Source organism: Agelaius phoeniceus, chromosome 4 (assembly GCF_051311805.1).
Source record: "Agelaius phoeniceus isolate bAgePho1 chromosome 4, bAgePho1.hap1, whole genome shotgun sequence".
Lineage (NCBI taxonomy): Eukaryota > Metazoa > Chordata > Aves > Passeriformes > Icteridae > Agelaius > Agelaius phoeniceus.
In genome coordinates, this window is record NC_135268.1 from 58,244,793 (window position 1) to 58,257,434 (window position 12,642).

A 12,642-nucleotide genomic window follows, 5' to 3' on the forward strand; every position below is an offset into this window, starting at 1 on the left:
TGGGAGCCAGCAAATGAAAACGATTTGGTGTTTGCACCTTTACTGTGCTGCATGGCCTAACTTAGTAAATAAAGGCAGGAAGGAGGGAGAGATGAAAATGGGCGCTTTGTTAAAAAGTATCCAATAAATACGGCTGATGTGGATAGAAAACTCATATCCTACAGAGAAAGCAGAATAAAATGTAAATAGTAAATTGTGATAAGGCAGTACAGGTAGGACATTTAAAAATTTCAGTGCGCAGAGACTTGTGGCAGAAGTCTTAGCTTTTATGTGAGAGAAATCAGGTCAAATATTCAACAGAGCATAACCAAAAGAGCCTGTGATAACATGTCAACAGTTTTCTACAGGGTCATTTCCCTGGTAAATGCATCATAATCTATTTAATTTATTATCTAATTTTGCTTCTTTTACTCCATTAAGATATTTTTAACAGAAAGTGATAGGCACACCAAGAATTTTTGTGTCAAAAAAACCTCAAACAATTTCCAGAGAGAAAATGAGGAAACTAGAGAGACTGAGGGAGGAGAATCATATATCTTTTGTTGCATCACAACAGTTGCTCTTCTAAATTTTATCCTATATCTGACCATCTATTCCTCTAGACAGGTATACAGTGTACTAAATCTTGAGAGAAATGAGATTACTAAGTCTCATACAATTGAAATTCACATCCTTAAGTCATTTACAGCATCCTAGTATAAGTTGCAAATGAGACACACATGCCAAACATGCAGCCCAGATGAAAAACATTGCTTCACAATGTATGTAGCCCATGACAATGCCAGTGAACCCTAGTGAGTTGCTTCTGTTCTAAAATTTGAGGTTCCCTTCATTCCTTATTTGATTTTTATCTAAAATGCACTTTTATACTACTCTAACTAAATAATTGAAAAACCTGATATTTCCTTTTGACCCCAAGTGGAAGTCTGTAATGGATCAAAATGATCAGTGTTTTAAATTGACCCTTAGAGTTTCTTTATTGAGCTTTTTATTTGTGTCAAATAACAAGCTGATTGAGGAAACTATTCCTGCATGAGAACAAAGACAGGATAATCACTGCTGATGATTATTTGGTCATCACTGTGCATTGCAAAATAATCCTTTATTCATCCTTGAAAAAAATAGTCAAATAATTACTTGTCATATACCATACAGTGCACACAGGTTTTATTTAGAACTCAGCTGTCCTCTCAGTTTTTCACCTATACAATTATTCTTGGGGAGCCAGGCAAACACCTGGATTCTCAAGTTGCCTCTTGCAGATTCTTTGCATGTGATTGTGTGTTTAAAGTTTGACTGAATAATAATAAAGTAGTTATTAGGAAATATTGGGTAGTTAAAATATAGGAACACGTGTGCAGTTTTTAATGGGGGTTTTTGTTGTGGGTTTTGGTGTTTTCTTCCCCTGAGGAAATGCCTAACTGGATGGGGAGGTACTAGATTGCATGCTTGAACTGGTGATTGTTTCAATTGAAAACAAAGTTGCAGAAGGTCGGAATGGGTCACTTGTATGACACTGAGTGTTTCTAAATTGGCTGTGTTCTTGGTGGTTTATTAAGAGTTTGGTTTAATGCTTGCCAGTCTTCTCCATGTAGAATGTTGCTGTAAATGACACAATATCAAAATGTGTAAGAAACCATCCTACCTAGGCAAGGCCCAGAGTTTTTGTTTGTATTTTGTCTTCAAGCTTCCCTGAAAAACATTGCTTGTTATCAGAAGACTGAGTAGATAATTGAATATAATTTATTTAGTTTTTGATAACTGATGACATCAAGTGACAAGTTACATGTCACTCAACTGAGAGTACTAATAAAATCAAATGAAGTTTTAAAATTTTTTTTAAAAGTAGACAAAAATTGTAAGAAAGTAATTTTGAGGGGAGTCATGAAGCAAAAGCCTCGAAGCAGATGAACAGAAGGAAGGATGAAGAAAGAAAATAACAAGATGAGAGTTTTCAATATGCATTGTGAACAAATCCTTCTACCACCTTGCCCTTTTACATCCAAAGTGGCCTTTTGGGACCACATCCTCCCACATACAGAGGGCAGACTGTTATTTGACCAAGACAAAACAACAGAAATCCACAAGATGGTTACATGCAGATTCCTCTTCTGTCTGCATCACTCTCTAGTTTCATGCATTCATTCATCTGCAGCTGCCTTCTCTCATCTTCGAGGCTACATCAAGGCTTCCTGCTGCCAGGCTGGGGCGAGACGTCTGGGCTCAGACATCCTGGAGGCAGAATGAAGGCACCCCTGAGTGATTGAAGGTAACAGATAGATGGACTAAGTGCTCATTAACAATACGTGTGCCTATGAAAAATCTGGTGCCCCAGGCCAACTGTCCATTTGGCCCAACCCCAGCATTTAACAGTTGCTCAAAAATATTTGTATTCCATCATAGTTAATTTTTCCCACATATTTACTGTAAAGGATTGCCATAATGAGTTCCAGCTTTTGAACTAGACTGACCTATCTTGTCAAAATCAGAGCCATGTCAGCAGAAGCTGGAGACTTGTGAAAACTACGTGTGAAGCCTGCTGCTCATGATATATTTCAATACAACTTTTTTCTCTCCCCATGTAGCCCAATCCATGTCTGATGGACTTAGGATATTCTGAGGAATGCATGTGTGGTGAGCAGAAACGGAACGTGAGGATGGCATGCTGAGATACAAACCATTGTTTTTCTGTTAAAATATGCCTTTTCTTACCCTCACCAGGTCCACATACAGTGCTGAACATACACAACATGAGTGTTTCATTTCTTCACCTATTCATCTTTCTTATAGCTTGTTTCTGGGGGAAAAAAATCAGCCTAAAAATGAGCCATGCTATTGTCCTATTTCTTTAAGATGTTATTTGCTAGAAAATAACTAACAATACACAAAAGACTGGGGGCTGCCTTGCCAGCTAGCAAAATTAATTACATGAAATTATATGACTAAGATGCTAAGACTGCTACAGCTTCAGAAAATACAAGCAGTGATCAATTATGTGTGACTTTTCAAGCATTTTTTATGGATCTGCACAGAATACATGAGTATAATTCTGTCAGACTTCCATCTCTCAAATCACCTTTTTTTCTCTCAGGCTCTGGGAATAGATTTTGTCATGTGTAAACTTAAGAAATTCATTGTAAAGGCATGTCCTTCAGACAGCATTTGTCTCATCCTACCTATTCTGGGCACTGGTGAGGAGCACTGGCTTGTTGTCAGCTGCTCAGAGGGCTGTTCCCCTCCAGGCCTGGGTACATGGTCTCTATACTCCCAGTCCATGCATGGACTCTCTCATCCTCCCTGCAGGAGGAGACAGCATAAACCTCCCAGTTTTATTTTCTGTGATTATGCTGGGAAAAGCAAGCTGAACAAGGGAGGGTTGGGATGTTTGAGGTATTTCTTACTTTGTGTAGGTGCTCAGAGGCCCCAGCAGCATTTTCTGGTGATCCTCACAGCCCTGTTTCCTACACAGTCTGGCTTCCTGATGATGGAGAACCTGGGAGGAGACTCCTCAACCAGGACATTTCTCCTGAAGCTTCAGGCAAATTTTTTTTATTTGCTTGCACTTGGTATTAACAGACTGTAAGTCAATATTTACTGGAAAACTATGCAGGGAGCAGAGGTTGATGATCTTTTAATATTTCACAATATTCTAAGTAGCATAAGGAAGCTGATAAAGCTCACAAGATGAAATTTTACTTCAGACACAGGTATTTAATCTCTAATAAATTCTGCTTGGGTCCATTTTATGGTAGCAGATGTCAATACTACTAGACTTCTATTAAAGCTACAGTGATAGCTTTAATAACTTCCTCAGGATGTGACCCCTTGCTCCATAGGCAAGGGAACAGAGTGGCTCAAGTGCCTGCTTTCCAGGGTGAGTGACTCTAAAGCCAGCAGGTTATTTCCATGTGTCATAGCAGTCCAGGTCTCTTGTGAGCTGTTTGTGATGCTCTTGCAGCCTTGAAACTGGGGGTGTCTTTTTGTTTGAGAAATCACTCCTTAGATAGCTTGAAGGCTGTTACACTGTACTGTCACCCCAAGGCTGCATCCAGCAGTGCTACTAAAGGAGTGCAGTGGGGATCTGCAGCTGAGGGGCTGCTGAAACAGCATCCTAATGCTGGAAAGGTTGAAATAGCCCAGCCATGTGTAACTTCATTCTTTTACCCATGGCACCTGTAGAGAGAGGTCTCTGAACCAATTTAGCCCCAGAACCATACACAGGTTTCATCTCAGAGGGGAATGTGGACAGTAGTGAAAGTCAGAACATGAGTTATCTGCAGGTATCTTACAGACTAACGTTGTCCCAGGTCATCTGTGTGCTACCCAAGTGTTGAGCGAAAAAAAAATCACAGAAATTTGGATTTTTTTTTTAAAAAGAGGAAAGTTAAAAGTTCAAATTTAGAGCATTGACAGTGTTTCCAGGGATAGCGCCATATTTTTACATTTTCTCCTCTGTTCACAAGCCTTCATGTATAATATTATCTGTGTTGGGTTTTATGATGGTACAAGCTTACTATAAATACTGTGTATAAGCAATTGCTAATTTCATTTCATAATTTCTTTATTTTTGACCAATTTTGGCTTCTTTGAGCCAAAACTATTTTATAAGAAATTTTAATTAAAGCTCTACAAAAAAATACCTTGATCCCAGGTTGACACTTTCAAGGTCCTGTAATATTACATATAATAATAAATATTAAACTACTGTCCAGATGAAGGGGTTTCTCCAGAAACTTTTTTTTTTTGTGTGCGACCAACTGTTCTGAAGCTGATTTCTACCACTTTTTCAAAACAATTACACTTTTGTCTTGCTTATCTTTCCGTTTATTCTACTCCTACTTTTCTTATATGTACAATAAATGCTAACATCTGATATTAAATAAAAAAATATGACAACTGTTTAAACTAAAAATCTGTGCATAGCAGTCAAACAACAAATTATAAAGCAGAAGAAAACACAATCTGGTATATGTTTTATTGCTGTAAAATAAAAAATAGCCAGAAACAGCTCAATCATCCCAGCTGCACACATCCTGGAGGACACCACCCCTGAGAGCCACCTCGTCCCTTGTCATCTCTCAGGGCTGTGCCCCTTGCAGAAAAGCAGAATCTGTGCTGTTTATGGCTAGGTCAGCATTTGGGTCTTTAGTGACAGCTGAGGCCAAGTGGGCAGCTAGAATGGGCACAGTAACAGTTTCCACGTCAGATGCAAAATGTGAGGAGTTTTGGGGAGTTATTTTAAGGTAAGTTAATTTTTTAAAATGTAAATATGTAATTATGTAGCTCTCCTTACTTTTGCAAATAGTCAGCTGCTATGGGAATTCAGCGTGCAAGTTTTTGTATTTTACCTCAGAACTCTCTCCACATATCCTGCTATCACAGGCCTTAGGCAACTAGAAGAAACAGAAAAGAAATTAAAGTAAATAATCAGAAGACTGTATGACATTAATGACATTAATTTTTATTTAAAATACACTTTGTAGATATTCCTTAGAGAGCTTTCCAGAGTCATATTGTGAGATTTTCTCAGCACTGGTAGATTTCTAATGACTGATAGAGAGTAGTATTGCTTTCCAAGTGATCAGTGTGGTTTCCTTTCATCTTTGAGTTTCTAGGAAAGAAACCCCTAATTTAAAATCTAATATCTTTCTTCTGTTCCCATACACAGCAGATGGCACATGCAACTACATCCTACTTTCTAATTCCTATGTGACATTTATTATTCATCAGAAAGGAAGTTAAAAAATATTATCTTTGCAGCTTCTGGTTTGGCTGGTCATATAAATTAGACAAAATATTGCTTAAAAGAAATTATATTTGAAAGCACAAAAACTATTAAAAGTATAGCATAGGGGCCACCCAGTGGGGCAGCAGCTGCCCATGCATAGTTCAATGAAGAAAGCACAGTTTGTGGAAACAAAGTTTTTTGACAATATTGACAAAAACAATATTTTTATATATATTTTATAATATATTTTTACATACATCTATGATATTTCTTCATAAAGTAATAAGGAAATTGGAGAAAGTTCAAGTACCATTGATCATATATTCAAAAATGCCCAACTTTTCTTCTATTTCAGGTCTCAAGATCATCTTACGTGGCTTTAGAGTAGAGCTTATTAATTCCTCTTTCCAAACTGCAGGCAAGATTTTAATTTATATTTACAGGTATCATTATTTAAAGGAAAATATTGTTATTCAATGAAAATCTCTATTTTTAAGTAGGTATGATATGGTACATCAGATTTAAAAAGTGGAAGAGTCTTGAACAGCAAAGCAAATCCCCCTGAGAAATAAAAAAGAATTGCATGCTGATAGCTTAATTTTTCTTTAGACTCAAGTAATTCTAGTGTTGGGTCATCAAAAACTCCTGAATGTTTTAGAAACACAAATTCTTGATATTCAAAAGGACTTTTTTCTCTGGTAAATTACTTAAGTTTTCATTTTTTAAATTATATTTTAAAAGCAACTAGATCTTTAGCAGCTCATAGGTTCAGTTGCAAGTTCACCCAACACTGACTTCCCTTTAGACATTATGCCCCTGACCTAGAGTTTTGTACACTTCCTAACCTGTTTCTGCTGCTAATTATGGGAAAATAAAAAAGAAAAAAAAACCAACCAAAAAAACCAACCAACCAAACAAAAATATTGTAATTCAGATTTGTCTCCTGCTTTTCAAAAAAAAAAAAAAAAGTAGATTTAATTCAGAATTTGGTATTGTTTTAGCTTTCTAGAGTAGTATGGTGCTTTGGACTATGTCTTCTTGCCATGTCTGCTCAGCCTCTTGAGTAGAAAAAGATCAGTTCCATGATAGCATGTTTTTATAAATACCAAAACAAGTCACTGTGTAAAACATCTTACAAAATACCTGGCTTAGGGAAAGACAGAGTATTTCTTCTCAATCCATCCTATTGTTAATAAATTGCAGTTATCATAACTAAAAGTATTTCCATATGAGGTCTGTTTGTGTCTGTTATAGAAGTTGCATGCAAATAAGCATCTAAAGGGGATCAGTGCATGACTTAGCAGATTCAACATTCTTGAATTCAGGGCATATAAGTACCAGTTAATCTTGCAATTACTCTTCACTGTACAACATTTCTCTGTGCAATCACAGATCCAAATTTCTTAATTATCGCTTTGATGCTGATGATTAAATTCCATTGGTTATAAAGTTAGATATGTTTAGCAGAGGTTATTCTAATGTGGCATTTTAATCTGAATTACCTTGTAGAAAGTCACCCTGATAACAGCAAAAGAAGAATAGAAGAAAAGATAAAATCTTCCTAATGCTTCCTAATCACATAACATCTACTTTTATACATTTTTCTTTCTTTTTAACTTTAAAAGGATGCAGTTCATGATTATTTAATACCTTCAGTGATGCTTTTCAATGGTCAATTTTTAAAGTGATCTGTATACAGATGAATTCAGGATCTTCAGGTCTTGGAGTCATCCTATTCTCCAAGAGGCTATTGGCCTTGCTAAGCCTTGTAAAACTTTCTACCAGAATATAATTCCTCAAAATTAATAAGAGTAAGGGATAAAGTGTGAATATAACAGCTTATGACCTTGAAAGTTTTGATATAAGTGTGTGGAATTCTGGGACAGCTTTCCAAAAGAGATGTCTCTGCACAAGTAAACTTGGAAGGTTTGGAGTTATCCTTATGAGCTTTTTTTCAAAAGTAGGAATTCAGTAACCAGGATGATCACATTGACCTGCATAATTCTGATGCTACCCAGGTCTTCACCCACTCTATCTTCACAGCGAATGAAAGGACCACTTGTTTTATTTAAGCTTACAAGACTTCTTAATTGTTGAAATTTGGATTAATAGTCATGAGGCTTGTGCATGCTATTATTCAAAAATGTTGGAATATTTTTGAAATTGACAGCTATCTTAGTAGTATAGTGTTTGGAGATTTTTTAATTTTCAAAGTAGTGTTAACCAGTAAGAATGCAGATTTTCAAACCTCAAACTTCAACAATATACACCTTACATATAGTCCTTTCTCAGTTTATGTAGTAATAACAAATTAATAATGCTTTCTTACAAAAAACAGTATGTGTTTTCAATTTTAATAACTTGTTTTTTTCTACCTCTGTTTCCTTCCAGTTCCTAGTTAGTTAGTGAAATAACTGAAATTTATTTTCTCCAATATTAAAAAGCTACTGACAGATGGATTAAGATGATCATACTCTCCAAAGCTCCTGAAAGTAATTTGCCTTTGAGAGATGGAAAATAAAACAGTAATTATTAGTCCAAGGATTTTGTAGGTTAATCTAATTAAGAATCCAGACTTCTTATGTCTTGGTTGGAGTCCTATCCTAGTAGCAAAGCAATTTATAGTTCATTTCACTGGATTTTTTTTTGCCATCTGCCTTTAAAAAAAAAATTGTAAAAAGATTTCTACAGTACCTACAGCTTGCATCACACTTCCACTCTGCATCATGTTTTTGCTACTACATCCAGATGGGCTGCTCATTTTCTATGTAGTTAGTAATATTCTTCAGGCTTGATCATCATAAGGGAAAAACATTTGTAGTTTATATTGCAATTTTTAAATAAATTCTTTCGGTTTATACAGATTGAGCTTGTCCCTTTCCCTCTTGATCTTTCTGCTTTTCCCCATTTTGCCTATATCACTTTCTATGTGATACCTCAGATACTACTCTCATTCATTGTCTGATAGAATTCCTGAGAGACATTACTGGATTAATGCAATATTTCATGTTTTTATTTCCAGAATATTAAAATTCTTAGTTTTATTGGTGTGTATGTATATTATTCTCTTACTATATTTGATTGCCATATAATTTCAAGATTATTTAGCTTACTTCTGGTCAACTGTGGTACTTCCAAAAAATTCTCATCTGTTTGGTAACAACTGACCTCATATTTAATATTTTCGAAGATTTTGGTTTTGAAAATTTAGGATAAAAAAGGATTTAGTCATTTTCTGTAAAGCCTACTCTATGATGGATCAAATAAACCACTTTTAATTTGGTTTCATTTGTTTTGGACCATAGCTTTCATTAAAAAATATTCAGTAAATCTTTTGGTGAAGGAAATATTTCCCATGCATATATGTTTGGATTTTTTTTCTCTCTCAGCTTGCCTATACATTTTCTACTAATCAGATTTCATTCTTATGATAGGTAGGAGGCAGTCTAAATATTGTTCTTTTTTCCACTGGTGATAGGCTGAGAATTGAACATGATGATAAAAATTCCTTCATCTGTTTCTGAAGGCTTAAAAAGCTCCAATTGAACCAGGCTAAACAGAACACAGGCAAAATATCTGCATTTGATTATATGAAATCTGTCTTTCCATCTCCTTTAGTATGATGCCATTCTTTGTTTTTAGTCCTATCCAAAGGAAAGGAAAAGCCTTGTTTAACTTTTCCAAGGTAACTATTGCCACCAAGTAATAAATTAAAATAAAATAAATTAAAGATAGACAAAATCTAATTTTTTTGGTATTTCACAGCTATTGCAGAATGTTTCTTTATTTAAACAAAGCCTAGTCTTGCCAATGGACCCACTTTTTTCTACAAATACTGGCATTCAGTTGTGGGTAGCAGAGACCTACCAGTGGTTTATGGTCCTTTACATTTTACCCTTTGTTTTTCCCATTAAAATTTAATAGTAAAGTGTTTGAGCCACAGAGATCCTTAAAGAGTCCCTTAGCCCCTAAATTCATTGGCATGTAGGCACAAAAAAATCAAGGCAAAATGGATATTATCAATCAAGCACAAATGATCTTCAGTTTACAGCTATTGTAAGTTCTCCTTCCCAGAAAGTATTCACTTTAGAAAACATGTGTTCAAAATTGGTTTTGGATTGTTTTATATGCTCTGTATTTCTAGAAATACAGCTCTTTGAAAAATGTTAATTTGATTGAAAAAGGCTCTCTGAAGCACATGTACACTAAGTACCTTCTAAGTCTAATTGGAGTGCAATGGCTCAAAGCAATGTCCTTGCTGTGTTGGTGCAGTGCTCTGCAGCCACAGATCCACAGCCACAGATCTGGCACTCACACAGATGGAGCTCTGAAGACAAAGCTGCCTTCCAAATCCATTGTTTTTTGTCCCCATAATAAATATTCACAGAGAGGAAAAATCTATTGAAATGAAATTAAATAGTTTCACAGGATTTTGTCTTTCTATCCCAGTAATAGTCCGGCCTTTTTGTTGAGGCTTTATTGTTCTCAAACATAATTCTATATGATTCCCATGCAGATGAAACACTAACACAGATGATAATTTAAAACTCTCCTTATTATTCCTCATAAGAACTTCAATAAATCATTATAGTGTTATCATTATTCCAACTTGTTTTGACAAGGCTACAACCTTCATGTTTCAAAATGAGTTAGGTCTGAATTTATCTAAGCCCAGGGTACTTTATGTGTTCTGAAAATGTCATGAAATTTTCACTGCCGTATATCTTCATAGTGCTAATTTACCATCAGAACCATATGTTTCTAATCTTAGATTACAGCTGTATAAAACACTCAAAATTGTGTTCATTAAAAGTATGCCTGTGGTTAGGTCAGCCTATCTATATTTATTTTAGGTATGAGGTAGAGGATTTTATTCTATTGCTAGTCATTTGGTAGGGACTGTGGGACACTAAGGAATGGAACAGAGGAACTGAAAAGAAAAGCAAATGTGAGTACAAGATATTGGTTTTGTCCATGAAAGGAAAGGGCTTTTTTTTTCCATTTTTAAACCATTTTTATGGTTTTCTATACTTCAAAGATTTGCTCAGTCCCAAAATATAACTTCAATATTGGCATGGAAAGAAAATGCCAAAGGTGGTGCTTCGAAGTGTGCTTTGCTTTTCATAAATATTCAGGGTTATAATTTTGGTTCTTTTCAGGAAGTTGGAGAAAAATACTGTCAAGTACATGATAGCAAAAGAGTATCCAAAAGAAAAACATCTGGGAAAAAGGCACATTTTGAACCCTTGAGCTTTTTGTTGTCAGTACTACTCTCAAAATGGTGCATGAAGTAAAAAGATGCTTGCATATACACTGTTATATGCAACAACCTTATTTGGAGGGCATTCCAGTGCATTGTGTGTTACGAGAAATGCCATGCAGTAATGTTAATTTATTTTTGGTGTTGTTGTTTAAGTTAAATCGATACATAAAACTTACATGAGTTGTTGGCACGCAAGTTATTGTTTCCTGGGGATGGCAGCAAGTTACTGAAACCTTTTTGAAATGATGTCATGATTTTTTGTAATTGAATATGCATATTTTACATGTTGGAGGCTGAAACACACTTTTTTTGGCAGGCTCTTTCAACAGATGCACATGCTGGGGCCCTATTCTAGGAGGTCTTACAGCATACGTAAGTCAATATTTGTGCATAATTTATAAAACTGAGCAGTGGAACAAGACTTTTCCATCAAATTTGCACGATCATATTTCCCTCACTTTGTTTTTTGCTTAACAGGATGTTGAAGCCTCAAAGATATAAAGAACAAAAAATTGGAATGTAGGATGAGCAACTAAACATTATTAGCTAATTCTAGTAGAAATTGACTTTTTTTCTGAAGGAAAAGTACAAATGAAAAACAGAAACAAAAGGGAGTATTGAAAAACTTGTAATTAGTCTTTCAATCCATACTCTCAAGTCTCTGAATGTTTCTCTTTAATTAGCCTGTCTTTCAATTTCTTTCAGGTTTTGATGAAAGAGATAAGCATAGGCAAGGCTGTGCTGAACTGAAACCATTTTCAAAACATGTCTGAAGTGTTCATAATATTAGTTAGAGTTGTCTGTGTATCTTGTAGTTTTTTTATATTGCCTTTGTTCACTTCAGCCAAAAGAAAGGGAAGACACAATAAACATTTTGCGGAAAGTGAATTGCTGTGTCTCAAACATGATAATATAGTGACTGAGTTCTACCCACTAGTTTCTGCTACTGCCATATTGATTAGAAAGTCATTGAAAAAAAAATCATGTGCTTAATATATCAGCAGTTATTATCTATACAGAGCAAAACTTAACTATATATTAAGGTAAACATTGATTGAATCTTTTGACTTATGGCCAAATTATCAATAATGAAAATATACCATACAAAGTAAATAAATAGAGAATAAAGATCTCAGAGGATAGGCATGTTTTGATTTATTTCCTATATTTTTATAAGACAAGAATAAGAGTAATATGCTGCTGGTCAGAGAATCAATATATATTATAATGAATATCATCTCTATCCAGTATTTCAGGTACATCCAGTGAACACTTGGTACAGAATAGTTTACATATTCCTAAGTGTCAAGTTAAGATGTTTGGAACTATTATTGTAAAAGATAGACCTGAACAGAGATTGCTGTAATTAGAATGTGTTTTATTAATGACAAATTATACCAACAGAGTGTCTTATCAGAACCAGTCTGAAATATAAAAATCCAATAAACTCTTATAATAATCCCACATTTTAATGTCTTTTAAAACATGTACTCTTCCATTAGGTCAGATTTAAAAGACAGGAATCAGACCAGCAAAGTTTCTGACACAGCTCAGTGAATGTGCACACTCACAGATTTTCCGGTGCTGTCTTCTTTTCTGCCTATGCTTTTTCTTTTTATCTTTCTTCTTTGTTTTTTTCCTTTTTTCCTTT

General features: G+C 35.0%; 1 long non-coding RNA gene across 1 annotated transcript in view; it reads right to left on the reverse strand.

Annotated features, from left to right (window-relative positions):
• Positions 1-552: 552 nt before the first annotated feature.
• Positions 553-12,642, reverse strand: part of LOC143693852 (uncharacterized) — a 148,824-nt gene continuing 136,734 nt past the window's right edge. Inside the window, exons 2-3 of the long non-coding RNA XR_013181836.1 lie at positions 5,349-5,393; positions 553-2,232 (exon numbers count right to left, since the gene is read on the reverse strand). This is a non-coding gene — a long non-coding RNA (uncharacterized LOC143693852). The remainder of the gene's footprint in view (positions 2,233-5,348; positions 5,394-12,642) is intronic.